We start from the raw sequence: 17,291 nt of genomic DNA, 5'->3' as shown, positions 1-17,291 counted from the left end.
ACGATCTGAACCCGGGAGAGCTCATTGGGACGGCTTGTGTGTCCCCAAGAAGCCACATCGCACAGAGCTGTCACACGGAGCCAGGGCTGTGCCATCCTGCCGCTCCCCTGTTAATTGTTCAGCCGGAGAGGGGCTTAGGAACAGCGGAATTCATCTCAAATTACAGAAATACTCATCCAAACCAGGCTGGACGGGGCTTGGAGCAGCCTGGGATGGTGGAAGGTGTCCCTGCCCATGGCACGGGGTTGTGATGGGTTCTAAAGTCCCTTCCCACCCAAACCAGTCTGGAATGCGTTCATTTGTGACAAGAAGGACACTGAGGGGCTGGAGCGTGTTCAGGGAAGAGAACAGAGCTGGGAAGGGGCTGGAGAATTCCTGAGGGAGCTGGGAAGGGGCTGAGCCTGGAGAAAAGGAGGTTCAGGGGGAACTTTGTGGCTCTGCACAGCTCCCTGACAGGAGGGGACAGCCGGGGGGGTCGGGCTCTGCTGCCAGGGAACAGGGACAGGAGCAGAGGGAACGGCCTCAGCCTGGGCCAGGGGAGGCTCAGGGTGGACATCAGGGAAAGTTTTGTCATGGAAAGGTTTGCCCAGCCCTGGCACAGCTGCCCAGGGAGGTTTGGAGTCCCCATTCCCGGAGGGATTTAAAATCCCTGTCGGTGTGGCACTTGGGGACATGAGGCAGTGCTGGGAAATGGTTGGACTAAATTGGAGAGGGCTTTTCCAAACTCAGCGATTCAGGGATTCTGTCTTCTAAATCAAGAAGTGCCACTGTGCCACACTATGAAAGTGAGAGAGATTTAATTCCTGAATTCAGTAAACCAATAAAAATCAGAAGATCTCCATCAATAGATTTTGCCTAAAAGGTACAAGCAGGGCAACCAACAATTTCAGAGCTGTGTCTGGATTACACGTCCCTGCACCAAGTCCTTGTCCACCCTGATTTTATGGATACATGTTTGAGCTCACCAGTTAGTACAAGTTGCTTGCAACACCTTTGACTCATGTGCAAAATAAAGTGATAGTTGGAGAAGTTGTATCCGATACACAAGGCACAAAACTGCCAGCAGCCCAGGAATGTGCAATCAGCAATTAGGACTATTTAATACTCCCAGATAGAAAGGGAAAAAAAAACCCAAAACACACACACATGGAAAAGTGAGATTTATCAGGCAGTTAATTGCCAAGCATTTTAATTTAAGAGTTAAGAAAATGCAATTCTAATTATTACCGAATTATGCAGTCATACATTTTCATACTCATGTAATATAGGACCCTCGGAAAGACATGACACATTTTAATTAAAACACAATTACTTATTGATGATTAGATCTGTTCAAACAGTGCCTCCCTTCCAGCACCTTTCCCTGTGTTCCTCACCGGTGAATGGCACATCAGAAATAGGAAGAGCTCAGATGTGATGTAGCAAATTTTTTAGGAGGTGTTAATTAATTTTCTTTATAAGTTTATTTTTTAAAGCTGTCTCTCTATATCTCTGGAATGGCATAAAGAGCTATAAATAATACAGGTTTCTCCTGTAGTTAGGGTATAATTTGTGACTTTGCTTCTCTCTTTGCCAAAGAAAATTCACCCCGTCTTCCATTTGTTAATCACACTGAGCACACGAAATATCAGAAACTTCTGTTATTCTTTTCCAAGTTAAATCTTCTGTTCACCAACAGCTGCTAAAACAAGCCAAGCTTTAGCAGGGGGGAGTATTGGACCAAAACAAGAGAGCCAGGTGGGCTCTGGAAAGACATTTACCCATAGCAATGTATGCAAATCACACCTTGGTCATCTTTCTCAGTGAATTTTTCCCTCTCTCCAGCCAAAACCCTCTTTTAGATTTCCTTTATGAGCACATAAACCTTCAGATTTACCAGCGAAACTAACTGAAACAATTTTTTTAAATATGCCCAAACCAACATAACTTCTATTTTAGCTGTAAACAGGAAAAAAAGGAGGAGACATCGGAATTTTAACCGATTTTTTTTCCACTTACTGTGTTATAGAGCACTTAAAATAGCTTCAAGATTAAAGAATAAAGAAAAAAACTTACAGCCAGTTGACTCAAAATCCAACACACGAGTGCAGGAGGCCGCTGTGACACCCAAGGAAGTAAAAATTTAATCTTAGTCGTCTCCTGTTTTGTAAAGCCACAACACAAATGTTATTTTTTGGTGGAAATTCCCGCACTGAAATTCTCTGCTGTAGTTGTCAGCCAGTGAAAGGAGCAAGAGAAGCAGTAAATATTTCCTTCCTTACCTCTGGCATCGAGGATTCTCCCTGACAACGACAGCACTTCACACCTCGTACTTGGGGGTGCTTTCTTCTATTCAAGGGCTTGTTGCCACTAATTGAGGCAGATTCTATTTCACACTTCTAATCAGTTACGGCAATGGGCAGATTCTACCCCTCTGCTTAAAGAGCTGTGCATTGGTTAGACTTTCCAGCAGTTTAAAATACTGATTTTCTATGTTTGTTTGTTTGTTTGTTTGTTTGTCTGTTGTTTCGGGTTTTTTTTTTTTTGTTTTTTTTTGGTTTTTGTTTTTTGGGGTTTTTTTTAAGATGCCGAAATCTCGCCCTGGCATGTTAGATGTGTTACCAGCTCTCCCACCGGGTGACCTGCAAGAATTTCTGGTCTCTGTAGTGAAATTCCAAAAGAAAAATCCACCTGAGGTTAAATGTATTTATTTATTAATTTATGCTTTGGAAGCTCACACTGGAATTTCATCCCATGCTTCCCTATTTTTTGCGCGATGAGATTCTTATTCCTTATATCTTGTTTGTTTGTTTGTTTACACACATTCCTCTTTTACCTGGTCATTTTCCAGATGTTAGTGTGTCCAATCCCTGGAAAAAACACCCAATAAAACCCTCCCATCTCCTCCGTTCCTTCAGGAGTGGGAGTGATTTAACCTTCATCATAAATTCGAGCTTTAGTCTGTAGGGAAAACATTTATGGAACCACAGAGCTATTCTGGGCTAAATGACAGAACTGAACTTCCCAGTGACTCAGAATCTCAGCCAAACTTGTCCTAATTATGGAAGAGATAATTGTAATTTCTTGGGAGATGACAGCTGTGTTATAACACCAGAAATGTAACTTTCTGCCGCGGCTGCAAATAATCCTGCTCCTGCTCTTCCAGAGAAAACTTGGGGAGACACAAAAAGGTGGACAAGGGGAACACAGGCGCGTTCCATTGGGGTTTTTCTCCAGGATGATCACGAGTCCATCGTGATTGGCAGCAAAACAAGCACCAGGGAGCACAAACAGCCTGGAAGTTTCTAAAAGCAGCAAGGAGAAAAGGGAGCAATTTTCCAGGGTGATTTTGGCAAGAAGGAGGATGATACGAACCTGGGATTTGACTCCCTCGAGGACAGGGAGGTCCTGCAGAGAGATCTCCACAAATCAGAGGGAGGAAAGATTGCCGGCCACGTGAAGCTCAACAAGGAAAAGCGCTGGATTCTGCACCCAGGGTGGGACACCCCTGGATTTATGGACAGATTGGGAATGAGGGGATGGAAAGCAGTGCCAAGGAAAGGGAGCTGGGGGTCCTGGTTGAAGGAAAGTTGGATCAGAGTCAGCAGTGCCCTGGAGCCAGAGGGGACATCCCTGTCCTGAGGGGGTCAGGCACAGCAGCAGGGCTGGGAGGGGATTGTGCTGCTCTGCTCTGGGCTGGGGCAGCCTCACCTCGAGCTCTGGGGTGGTTTGGGGTGCCACAATATAAAAAAGACATTAAACCATTAGAGAGTGTCCAAAGGAGCCGCGAGGACGGGGAAGGGCCTTGAGGAGAAGCCGTGCGAGGGCGGCTGAGGGAACTTGGAATGTTCAGCTGGAGGAGAGGAGACTGAGGGCAGAGCTCGTCGCAGTTATGATTTCTCCTGAGGGGAAGAGGAGGGGAAGACACGGATCTCTGCTCTCTGGTGACCCAGGGAAAGGGCTGGAGCTGTGTCGGGGCAGGGTTAGGATGGAAATCAGAGAAAGGTTCATCCCCAGAGGGTGCTGGCACTGCCCAGGCTCCCCAGGGAATGGGCATGGCCCCGAGGCTGCCAGAGCTCCAGGAGGGTTTGGACACCCAGGAGTGCCCAGGGTGGGATTTTGGGGTGTCTGTGCAGGGACAGGAGCTGCACTGGATGATCCTTGTGGGTCCCTTCCCACTCAGGATATTTTGTGATTCCTCGATTTTCAAGCTGGTGCCAAGGACTCGGGCACAATGAGATGTCACAGTCCAGCAAGTGCCACCAGCTCCCTGCAGCATGTCCTGGCTGGGATCCTCAGGAACAGCACGTGGACATGGGGTGGGACATTCTTTGCCTGGAGGTGTTAATTTTAAACTTCTCTCACTAATCCCATATCCAGAGGGTAGGCACGTGGAATTTAGGGTGAGAGGGGGGAAAAAAATAAAGAGAACGGGGAGAGGGAAGCTTACGGAATATATTAATTTTTGAGATTCACCAAAGGGCAGTGAGAATTGTACCCCAGCTGATTTCACCAGTGCAGCAACGTTTTATCGAGATGGTTTTGCATTCTCCATGTGCAGAGAGCACCGAGGGATGATGTGTTTGCAGGGATTGCATTTCTTAAAGGGAGACAAAACCAATCAGCCATTAATATATAAAAGCCTGACACTTGATATAGGGATAAAAAAGAAATTTCAGCTCCCACTATGCAAAACCTGTGGGGAAGCTCTTCAGTCTTCCCAGCATGAACAGGCTGGTGTTGAATATTCTCTAAAATCTGGTTATACTTGTTTATTTCCAGCTCCTCTGAAAATGATGATGCAGGACATGCTCTTTCCCTGGTTTCTTTAATTTCAGTGTCTCCTCAGGCTCTGATGCAGAATTTTCCCCCCTTTATTTAAAGAGCTGAACAGGGTGGTTGTGATCTGCAAGATTCCCCAGTATGAATTCCAACTCTCAGCCATTTTCAGGAGGAAAGCCTTCCCATCAGGATATCTCCTGGTTTTCAGGCAATGAATCCAGTGCACCTGGAAAGAAATGGTCACACAAACATGCTTGGAGAGCTATGCCTGGTGGGAACATGTGCAAACCCACTTTAGGCAGCTGAAAATTTGGATTTAATTGATTTCGATTACATGTGTGAGAGAAGTGAGATGACTGAGAAATGGACTTTTGAATGCCTGAGGAGGAAAAGAGTTGGGATAACTGGGATGCGACATCACAGTTTTCTGGAAGGGATGTGATGTCATGTTTTGTCTCCATTAAACCATATCCTGAAATGGGAGGGTCAACAGCACCAGTTGTTGCCAATGCCCCACTGGAATTGGCTCCAAACCTCAGGAATTTTCACCTAAACTATGTGGATTCAATATTGAATACAGGTGTGGAGAGGGAAGAAAGCAGAGATTATTATAATAGTTAAAATTTAAGAAAAAAATCAGAAGAAAAATGAACTGATTACTGACTAGGTTTGATTGAAAATGAGAAATATGTCCAAATAATCCCCCATGGGGGATTATCTCTCCATGGGATCCATCTCTCCATGGGATGGGGAATGGGAACACCATTCCCAGTGGATGGATAACTCTTGGGAGTGTTTCACCTGAGGGCTTGGAGCAATCTGGTCTGGTGGAAGGTGCCCCCGCTCGTGGCTGGGGAGCTGGAACAAGATGGTCCTTGAGTCCCGTCCAAAAATCAGCAATTTTCAGATTTTTCACTCTGCAGCCATGGATTCGAGTGAAATCCTTCCCGTGGTTAAAAATGGTCTCTAAGCAACAAGCACTGAAATGTTTCCAAATCTTTTTTGCTTGACCCAGGATTTGTGCTGAGTTAGATGAGTAAACACTGGCATGACGTGACATTCCTGTTATTTATGTTCCATCCAAATAAGTGGAAGATAACCTAGGCAAATTTCCATTATCTAATTATAAAAACCTCCTCATATTCCCATGAAACTAATTTTAATTTGATGAAAAACAGACAACTTGGAAATGGATTTCCTACGATTCGAGCGATAAGATTCTTTCTCAGTGTGTTCTCAATTTACCAAAGACTCCAAAATTGGAGATCTCTATTAATAAACATTGCTGGTTGCTCATGCAGTGACTTTGTGCGATTACAGGCACACAAAAATAAAAATAAAAGGAAAAAGCTCCTCTGCTGCATTCCAGGGAAGGGAGAAGGAACCACACTGTGCTTTATTTTCAAGAAGGAGCTGCAGCAGGTGAAGCTCCTGCTTTGTTCAAAGCTGCTCTCACCATGTGATGGTCACAGGTGTTTAAAATGTCTGCAAGAATTCCACAAGAAATTGCCTTTGGAGAGCAAACCCCTCAGCAGGGAGGTTGGAACTGGATGATCTTAAGGTCTCTTCAACCCAAACCATTCTGTGGTTGTGTGGTTCTGTGAATTACGGGAAGCTCCTTGTAACCATGATGTGCAGGGAATTTTCTGCACCAGAAACAAACTGTGTTTTGACAATTATTCTTTCTTAAAAGTCCCAATCCTGCTCTTCCTTACTCCTGGAAATTCCATAGCAGAATTCATTGCATGGGTACAGGTTAGTGGCACCTCTCCTGAAACTTGTGACGTTGTCCTATGTCTAAAACATCCAGAAAAAAGGAGATTTTTGACCACTTTCCCAGAAAACTAAGCCACGAAACCCCCCGATTTCCTGCAAAATCTAAGAGGAAGATCAATTTAACTAATGATGTGGGGGTTCTGTGTCCCTGTGGACCTCACACATATTATTTATAGAATGCATTAATATTTCATTTTCCCCATCCCTAAACAGTCTTTGAGGGCAAGAGGAGAAAAAAAAAAAAAAAAAAAAAAAAAAAAAAAAAAGAAAAAAAAAAGATAGCTGGAGACAGGTAACATTTTAATTGAAATTAATGGGATTGGTTTGATTTCACCTCTGAGGATATAAAAATCATTCTTTTTTTTTTTTTTGTCATGAAAAGGATCTCTGTGTCTCGCCAGTGCCCTGACAAGCACGACAAGCTGTAGATCACACTGAGAATCCACCTCTCACTAACCTGTGCCATGTAGACCATCAGTCTCCAGTTTGTGAGAAACCAGCAAGGAAAAAAACACAGAGATCATGAGAAGATGGAGCTAAAACTCTGCTTTTCCTTGGTTTTTTAATGCCATCCCTTGGATGGGATGATGCCCAGGCAGCCGCGGTGCCGTTTTTCCATCAGCGCCTGTCAGCAGCTGTAACCCCTGCCCAGGAACAGTGTGAGGAGCATTTTATGCTCCCTCTGTGCTGGACCTGGGCTGCTGAACGTGCCAAACCCGCGTGCTGAGCAATTATTGTTCTCTAAAGGCTTCTCTGGAGCCGTGTTGGAGCCTCCACCGGAGCTTTGCCAAACGGCCGCGGAGATGAAGCGGCACCAAAGCTGGCAGTGCCAGCCAGAGGCAGGAATCAGCTCACTGCAGCCCTTCCAGCCCTCCTCTAAACAGTTCTGCGCTGCCACAGGGGGTGCAGGAACGTCTTGGCTTTCATTTATAGGATTAGTGTTCATTTCTCCTACCATGGGGTAGAATGAGGTCGTGTTTTCTGAAGCACCTGAGTTGCTCAGGAGGACAAATTGCCGAGATCTGGGCTTTGAGCTCTGCTCTGTGTTTGGATGAGTCAGTGGAGCTCATGCTCCTAAGTCACTTAAACCAGTTACATATACCACATTAAATCCTTATAAACTTAAAATGGAACCCAAACAGGTCACCACCCAAACCCCAAGCTGCCTCTCAGATCAAACCCAATTTTCCTCCAAGCACTCTCCTTCTCACTGTCCATTGAGAAAAAAATTTCCTTTTTTTCATTACAATCTGTTTTATAAAACGTTTTGCTGCACGTTTTCCAATGACTATCACAGTCTGAAAGGCCAGCAGTACCATGGCTCGCTTCCACCTGCATGAATTCAGTCCCAAGGCAGAGAAAGGTCCTGAAATTATTTCTCTTCTGTTGTAACTTGCAAATTTTAAATGGGAAAATGAAATACAATTCACAGGCAAAAGTGAAGAGTGAGTAAAATCCCACAAAAGCTGCAAGAGAGTAAATGAACAAGTCAAACATTACATTTACTCATTAGAAATTATAAGGAGGGCATAAAATTTGCCTAAAATTTCTTTTTATTGCCAGCAAAATAAATTGAATATAAAAAGAAATCTAATAGGATTTTGTGATAGAATGTTAATTTCTGGGGTGAAAATGCACATAAAAACACCTCAGGAATTCTCTGTGAATATCAGGATTTCCTTCCCTAGATTATCCTAACCTGGTTTATCAGAGACGGGATCCAGAGCACACAGCACAGCTACTGAAATACCCCAGACCCCAAAAAACAAAAAACATGGAAAAATCCTACAAGACCCCTCAGCAGATGTTTTAGGGGTTGGGGTTTTTTGGTTTGTTTGGTTTTGGTTGGTGTTTTTTTTGTTTGTTTGTTTGTTTTGGGTTTTCTGGTTTTTTGGGTTTTTTGGGTTTTTTTGGGGTTTTCAGTTTTTGTTTTGTTTTGTTTTGTTTTGTTGTTTTGTTTTGTTTTTTAATTTCAAGCCACGGACTGGGTTAGTCAAGTTCCTTTCAAGGAATTAATAGATAATAATAACAACTGCTTCTTCCTAGGAAAAGTGACCTATATTCCAGGTAAGGAAATATTCCTCCCAAAGAGGAATTTCACTGGCATGAAATGCTCTGCTAATAGCTGCACTTGTATTATTTTTCATCTGGGTGCCCCAAGGATCTTCCTCCCCTATTCCAATGCCCAGTGCAGGGCCACCCTTTGTTACAACATTAAAATCTACTTAATATTTTTTTATCATTTCACATCACAGCCCCGGTAATTGTACCCTCAGGAGCAAGGCTTCTTCCTGCGTCTGCTTTTCAATATTATTGGCATCTCCCTCATTTGGGGACCTGGAATGATCTTTTTTGCATTTTCCCCGTGAAATGACAAACACGGCTGGTTGTGGCTCAAGCACTATTTGGAGCATGACCCCCTCGGCTCCTGGTGTTATCCAAATTAGATTTTGATCTTTGTCAATTAGGCTTTGCCACTGTGGACCTGCTGTGCCATTATCAGGAGAATCCCTGTCAGGGTTGGGAAGTCAGTGAACTTTGGAAGCCTTCTTCCACCTTCCAGGGATGCAGTTTTACAATCGGAGCTGTTTAAAGATATAATAATAAAATAAAAATTTCTGTCCACAGGCCCCATTTCGGGCAACCTTTGCACTGTTTGTCCTCAAACCAAGAATCACTCGCAGAGCGGAGAGCTCTGCCTTCCCATGGCAAAAGAAAACCCAAGCAACCTCGATTTCCACAAGCAATTTGGCTTTCCTTTTGCTCCTTTTAATGTTCCTGGCTTTGTAACGTACCCTGCCAGAGCTTTGTCTGGGGGCCAGTTTTGCTTCTGGGTGTGGGGGGAAAGTAGTGGCCAACTGAATAAGGAGGATGAATGCCAGGAAATCTTCTCTGGTTGTCACACAGCAGGGCTGGGGTGCTCCTGCAGCCCAAGGACTTTGTCAGCTGGTTGGGCTTAAACTGGGCAGGTACCGGGGGAATGTTTGGCCCGGCACAGCCCCTGGCCTTGCAGAGGCTCACCTCCCAACGTGCCTCCAGAGCCATCCCAAATCCTTTCATGTGGGGAGGCTGCCTGCCAAAAAACTTCCTTTTCATTCTCACATTTCAGTTCTGGCTCAGAACTTTTCCAAGGTGCACTTTGCAGGGTTTGGTTCAGAGTTGCCCAGATGGGACACGGGAGCTTTTGTGTGGGCTGAGGGGAAGGAATAACCCTCCTGGCATGAAGAAATAGTGCTGCAAACCAGGATTTTCCAGCAGGAGAGGGTATTCCACGGGTTTTAAGGCAAAGAGTGTTCATCAGGGCTGACCCTGTGTGCACCAAAAATTACGGGTTTTGCTGAGTCAGTACCTGTTTGAATTACAGCATCTGTCAAAAAATAGTTATGAGTGAAACTTTCCCAAGATAAAATTCTCTTATCAACCAAGGAATGGAGTGACAGGACACAGGGAATGGATTCCCACAGCCAAGGGTCAGGGTTAGATGGGATTTTGGGCAGGAATTGTTCCCTGGGAGGGTGGGCAGGCCCTGGCACAGGGTGCCCAGAGCAGCTGTGGCTGTCCCTGGATCCCTGGCAGTGCCCAAGGCCAGGTTGGACATTGGGGCTGGAGCGGCCTGGGATAGTGGAAGGTGTCCCTGCCATGGCAGGGGTGGCACTGGATGGGCTCTAAGATCCCTTCTAAGCCAAGGCACCCCATGATTCCATCACCTGCTCATGTTTTGCAGCGCTGAAAACTGCCAGAGGTTTAGGGGCTGCTCCTGTTTCCCTGAGGGCAGCAATTCCCTCTCCTTCACTCCAGTCTCTGGTGCAGACCCAGCATTTGTTCTGCCTCAGAGGCTTCCAACCCAACCCATTCCAGGATCCTGGGGTAACTCTGAGGGCCCTCCAGCACATCCATCCCCAAGATCCAGGGGATGCAGCTTTTGGCACTGCTCCCTCTGCAGTAATTTGGGGCTTAACCCAGCAACAGTGTTTTTCTTTTCTGCTACCAATTACTTTTTCCAAGCTGGATCCAAACCTCCCCCCATGTTTTGCTGTTGAGTACACGAAGGAAGAGCAGAGCAGATGAGCCACGCACAGCCACAGGAGCTCGGCTGCTCCCACAGTGACCTCCTTGGGAATGCCGGCGGAATTCAGCGATGGCAAAATGAGCCCTCCAGGCGTGGCTGGGTTTGGTCCCTGGCTGCCCCCTTAGCAGACAGCTCCTCTGACCAGAATACACAAAATGGGAGCGAGGAGTGAGGACAGGAGAGTTTCTAATACCTGCCAGCGGGGAACTAAATGTGGGAAGAGCGCTGGGAGCCAGCCTTGCACAGAACGCTCACACCCAGGGAGGCTCGGGATAAACAAGCAGATGAAACGACTGCTTGGGAAAAGGGTTTCCACACACTGCCTAGGATGGACAGGATCGATTTTAACGAGACTGGGAGGATGCAGGGACCGTTTGCAATGGTTTGGGGCATTATCAGCCCTTGTCACTCACTGAGTTTTTTTGACCAAGCCGATTGAGCCTCAATTTTTTTTTTTTTTTTATATTCTGCCTTCAGTTTTCGTCAAACAAAACTCATTGATTTTTCTGCAGGTGCAGAGAGGAAGAAAATATTTTTTTACAGGTTGTTTTTGATAATTAAACCAAATGATGCATTCTGAAAGATCTTCTGAAAGGTACAAATTTGGTTTTAATCAAACCCCATGCGAAAAGCAAAATTAAGGCCAAATTCTGAAGAAACCTGGGTTTTAATTGATGAGTGTGTTTGGGTTTGATCCAGTGCAGTTTGACATTGAAAGGGTCTAGTCCAAGTCCTTAAAATACACACTGCTGATAATTTTTTACCTCTCAGCTTATTCAGCATGTTCAAGAACATGAACTAAGCTGTCTTGACTACAAATTAGCTCGATAGAAAAAGCCAAGACTAGATTTTTAGGATATTTTATTGTATAGCCTGCCTAAGACGTGAGGCACAGATTGTAAAGTTCATATATCATTTTGCAGGATTTATTTATTCTTTCTTGCCAACTCAGCTCCAAAGCCCAGAGGTCAAACCCTACAGCTCTTGACATCCATAGTTTTGCCACTGACTTCGCTGATGGTATAATTTCAGGCATGAAGACAAAGTTCTTGGTTAAGGGGTTTTTAACTTGTACTTGTAAAACCCTTCCAAAAAATCTCTATAAAAATTAAAATGGGCCTTTATAAAAATGGCTCTCCAATCTCAAACCCCAACTATCTAAAAAATTCTTCAAAGAGAATGAATGGAAAAATATCCAGGCCAGGTTTTGTTATATCATGCTCAGGGTTTACAGCATGGTTTGGAACTACTGAGTGAAGTTTTGCAACAGCTGCTGCACTTTATATTTTTGAGTGTTTTTTAGCTGCTCTGGAAAGGGTGAGATATCCAGAGTCATGGATATGAACAGTCCTGCTAGAAGATTATCTACTGGAAATTTACATCTTGCCTTCCCAGCTCTCTCCAGCCCACACCAACAATGGAACAGGATGTCCACACAAACCTTTTGTCCTGCTTAAATCCTCTTTATGCCTTGCATTACTCCTGGAAGCGACCACTGGGTTTTGTGCTGGGCCCCTGTGCTCCTGTCACCCAATCCCCATTCAACATCCCAGCATTTAGGGGGTGAATTTCCTGATGTAGCCACAGACTGATGAGAATAATAAATGTAAAGCTAATTTTCTCGCACACCTGCAAGTACTTGCGTGGTTAAGTCCAAAAAAACAAAGCCAAGTCAACTTCCAAATATCCAAGTGGAACTCATTAATGCGGAGGCCAAGGCTTCCACCTTTCTGAAGACACATTTGATTAATTTATATTAATAAACTTAATGACTACAAAATGATCACTTTGCCCTAGTGAAAGCAAAATATTATAAATTTACCTGAATCCTTGGTATTTTTAATAAAATCCCTCATTACAAGGAGTTTATGCACACACATACAATCACATGCATATTTATGTGTTTTTATAGACATTATAAATATATATTTGTGTGCCTGTAAAAACATATTCAGACCCTTATTAATACAGGACCACACAAAGACACAGCATAAAGCTCTAATTCCAATGTTTTTTCCTGCATTTTGCTGATAAACAGAGCTGGATCCCTTTGTATCTGCTTGAACTCAACAGCAACAAAACCAGTTGAGGAAGTGCAACATCACAGGGCAAAATAAAAATAAAATTACCTACTCCTGTTGCCAATAGCTTCAAAAGATTGGCTATTTATGGCAACATCCTGATCCGTGCTGGGCCATCCTGATCCATTTGCCACTGACCAATGAAGCCAAGATTTTGGAGTGAGGAGCTGATCCTGCAAGGGATTTGTGTGATCTACAGGAAAATCCTCCTCAGCAGACAAAAAAAAACGAGTGGACCTGGCTACAACTCAAATTCTACTTAGTCTGCTCTGACAGCATAATCAAAGCTGTGCTAGAAAGCATGGAATAATATACAAATATATATATATATTTTCTCAAATGATTCTAAAAACCCACAGGAAATTTTTTTTTCTTACTTAAATGGGAAGGAGAAAATCTATATCTCGGAGAGTGAAAAACAAATTAAAGGTTCTTGAAGGGTGTTTCTTAACATTTACCAGTGTTTTTCCCCATGGAAAAGATGAAAAATTAGCTTGAACCCTAGAGCTTTTGGTCTTTTGTAATATTTTCCTCTTTTTTTCCCCTCCACGATGAATATAGATTTTTTTTTTTTTTTTTAATCCTAGATACATCGATGTCACATATTTAGATTTGAAAACTTTCTCATTGTTATATGAGACAGTTTTAAATTAAAAATGCATTTGGGACTCACCTGTGTAAGGAGGATGGAGGAGCACACAGGCATCAGCAAACACATGAATCTGAGTTATTTTTGGAGCATGGTTTTGGAGTCTATAACAAAATAACCCTGAAATCAAGAGAAATATTCTGCTGTCAGGCTTCCCATGCTAAGATAAGGATCTTTGCTGTCTGCTCCGATTTGGCTTCATCCAGGAAAACATCAGCTGTCATTAAGGAGAGTTTTGCCTTCTCCCATCTGGGTCTCATCATGTTTCACCCTGGAAGAGGAAATAAAGTTCCAGCAGCTCTCTGGACAAGGGACAACCATATTTTTATTTATCTGCATCAGCAAAATCATTTCTGAAGTGTGATCTTAAGCTTAAAACAGTGAGCAGGAGTTCAAAAATCAGGATTAATCTATATTTTTCCCTAAATTCATCTTTAAAATACTCAGTTCTCTGCTGGTAAAACAGGCATGGTGTTGTTTCCCCCCCTCTCCCACCCTTTCCCTTCACTCCTTGTTCAAATGTAAAAATCCTGAGAAAGAACCTCCTCAGTCTTTTTGTTGGTGAAACTTCACACATGGTTCAATACTCATTAGAAGTCTAGAAACACGAGGCAAATAATATTAATAAGATAGATTAACAAATCCCTTGATTTTAAAAAATAGACTGGTTAAAACAATTTAAATTTTCAATCTGTGATTGCTAACTCAGCTAAAAATAAAATTATTAATGAGATAATCACTATTTGCTTTTTCACACACCTGCTTAAAATCCATTTTTTGATGAGAATTCCTGTTAGAGGTTTCCTTCACAGGGATATCTATGAAAAATGAAGATCAAAAACAGTTTGCCCCATCCTTGGAAGTGTGCAAGGCCAGGCTGGATGGGGCTTGGAGCAGCCTGGGATAGTGGAAGGTGTCCCTGCCCATAGCAGAGATAGAATTAGATTTGTTTTTACAGTCTCATCCAACCCAAACCAGGATTCTGAGACGGATGCCAGGATTTGGCACTGCTCACCTTGGTCTCCAGGAGCTCATCACTGCAGTTGGAATGACAGAGAGGATAGAAACTACTTTGGGAATATTTGGCAGTGGTGAAAGAGATGCACGATGAGACCTGGATGGAAATAAAGCAGAGCCGCTCCACTTTTTCATGCATTATTAAAATTGAGATTTTAAAAATTCAGACTTTATTTTTTACCTTTAAAAAATGCAACAGATGTGCGTGAAGACAAAGCTGGTGCCTGCTCTGCCTCGTGGAAGCCGCTTTACGGTTGTGTGGAGCAGATTCCAGAGGAGAGCGCAGCGGAACGGCTGCGAGTATCTGTCATGTGTTAATTGGGGCAATCGGTACGGAGCCAAGTTTTACTACCTTGCTCCATTTTAAGAGGTTTTTACGCTTACTGAATGCATTAAAGCTCAGGAAATGTTGTGGGGGTTGTCCCTTGAATTCTGCACACTGAAATCTCACTCGTGGGGCCTACAGGGAGAGCTGATTTGGTTTTGCTGTTTGGCCGTAGAAGGACAAGAGGCAAAACAAGGGATAAAACTGCAAAGCCGAGCTGGTGCAAACCACAACGCACTCAGCAATAAACCTTAATTTGGCTGCAAAAAGCAATTTGTAAGTGAGCTCTCTTGAACATCTCTGGTTCCTCTAATCAAATGTAATTGTGGATTGGTAAATTCTCTATGTGGAGCAGCAGAAACGTGCTGTGTCCAAGGCCAGGTTGGATGGGGCTTGGAGAGGCCTGGTCTTGTGGAAAGTTCCCTGCTCATGACAGGTGAGTTTTAAGATCCATCCCAACCAGTCTAAGATTTTTTTATGATTATGTGAATTCTTGAGCTGCCATGGTGAAACCTGGAGCCCTCACTCTGGCAAAATCCCACTTTAAACCCAGCTTGTGTTTTGCCTCAGGACCAGAGGTCAGATCCCAATGAACAAACTGATCTTGGTGAAATGCCTTGGATAAACAGAGGGATTGCCCTGGGAGCACCAACCGCAGAGAATGAAATGCTGTGATTTTCAAGTTGTGGTTGCAGCAGGGATGACCACATCTACTTTGATTTTCTCCCAGGGAGCATCCACTCAGCTCCAGTGGGTTCCTGCATGTCTACAGGGAGTATAGAAAGCCTTCCTCTTCTGCCCAAGACCTTTCCCGTGGTGATTGTCACTGCAAAGGGCAGAGGAGAGCTGCCACCACCACCCCACTGCTCCCACGGCACCTCCAGGTACCTCCCAAAATCACAGCCAAGCTGTCCCACAGCAGCTGGAGCGGTTTCTTCTCTGCTTCTTCACCACCGGGTATCAAAAATGATCACGTAATTTCCAGCCTGAAGACTATTTGGGATTTTGCAAGGAAGCTGGAGATGAGGGTGGAGGCAGGTCCTTCTCCTCCCCAGGTGCTGCAGGATGCATTGGAGACAGCAGAGAGGAACTTGCTGGGTCTTCAGAGCTGGAGGAGGCAAGAAGCAGCAGAAAGGAGAAGGTCAAACCTCAGCATTCTCCACCCACCCCCAAGGGTCACCCAGAAGGGTGGGATCGGTGGTGGCACAAACCACCAGGAAGGAAAGAAGTGACCACAATGGGTTATCACTGCGTAATTCCAGGATAAATTCAGTTGTTAAAACTGTGGCCTAATTCAACCCCGTCCTTTGCTCCCTCCCCTCTTCTCCATACGGTGTGAATCATGCAACATTTTCACCTCTGGGAAGGGAATCCTGGAGCCTTGTCCCAGAAAATAAAAATCCACTACAGCATTTCTGTATACCTGCAAGCTGGGTCCTAAAATACCTGCAGGTGAAGTGGTCTGAGTAAGCAGAGAAGACAAAAATATGCAAAATCAACACATGGTCATTTTTTGTCACATGGTTTCTTAATAATTATATCAAAATCAGGCCAGGTTGTCCAGTTAACTCCACCAAAACTGTTCAGGCCTGTGACAAGATTTGAATGAGCACAAATTTTAAAATAAGTAGGGTTGAATACACAAATCATGAGAGTGTTATGCTACGAAAATTTTATATATCTGAAATATCATATATCTGTGAATAAGTCAGAAATGTATTCACACACACAAAAATACAATTAAGATTTAGCACACCACCCCTATTTCAGGAGATTTAAAATGTAACAGCAACAAAGAACATGTTTCCCACAAGAAAAATATGAATCAGCAGCTTGATCTGTTCTCTGTTTTCACAAGAAAAGTCCTGTCTATTATAATCTTGTTTTTCTCAGCCATAAACACAGCGTGAGAAAAAAAAAAAGGAGAGAAATTTATGTTGAATATGGTTATAGTTATTATTTCCCTTCTGGGGATTTATTAAGCATGTGTTAGGAGTTTAGGTATAAAATGAAATTGTTTTTTTCACTACATGGATGTCTTCTGTGACTATCTGTAAAATTTCATTAAGGTGTTAGACTTGATATTGCAGATCAAAGTAATCCCAAGAGATTAAGGAGACCCTGCTAATTGACTAAGGTCATGTACTGCACTTCCCACTGGCACTTTGGCCTACATTGACAACAGAGGAGCAGCCCCATCTCCAAGGACCATTCTATAAAAATACCATTTTCTTTATCTCTAGTCCAGTTTTCACACCGCTACAATAACAAGGGATTTCATAAATCCAGGTGGACTGATTAGAGTTTTGAGTATGTAACTTTCTGAGTAAAAAATATACATGATACTTTTGAACAATTTTGACATTTTATCTTACCCTTTAAAACTCCCGGGAACAGATTGCACGTTAGGTGTTTAAGAATAAAAAGTGTCAGCACATATAGTGAGTTCCATCATTCAAACTTGGCACTAAAGAGGATATTGAAAGCCTTGCTGCAGACCATTAAAACCAGCTAATTTACAACCAAAGACATTGTTGCTTGAAGTGCCAATTTGGTCAATAATTAAGGTTTGGAATATATATCGAGCTTTGACAAGAGAAAATTCCTCAAAAC

The sequence above is a fragment of the Hirundo rustica genome, chromosome 8 (assembly GCF_015227805.2).
Source record: "Hirundo rustica isolate bHirRus1 chromosome 8, bHirRus1.pri.v3, whole genome shotgun sequence".
NCBI lineage: Eukaryota > Metazoa > Chordata > Aves > Passeriformes > Hirundinidae > Hirundo > Hirundo rustica.
The sequence above is the reverse complement of the archived record's forward strand: the minus strand, read 5'-3'. Positions refer to the sequence as shown.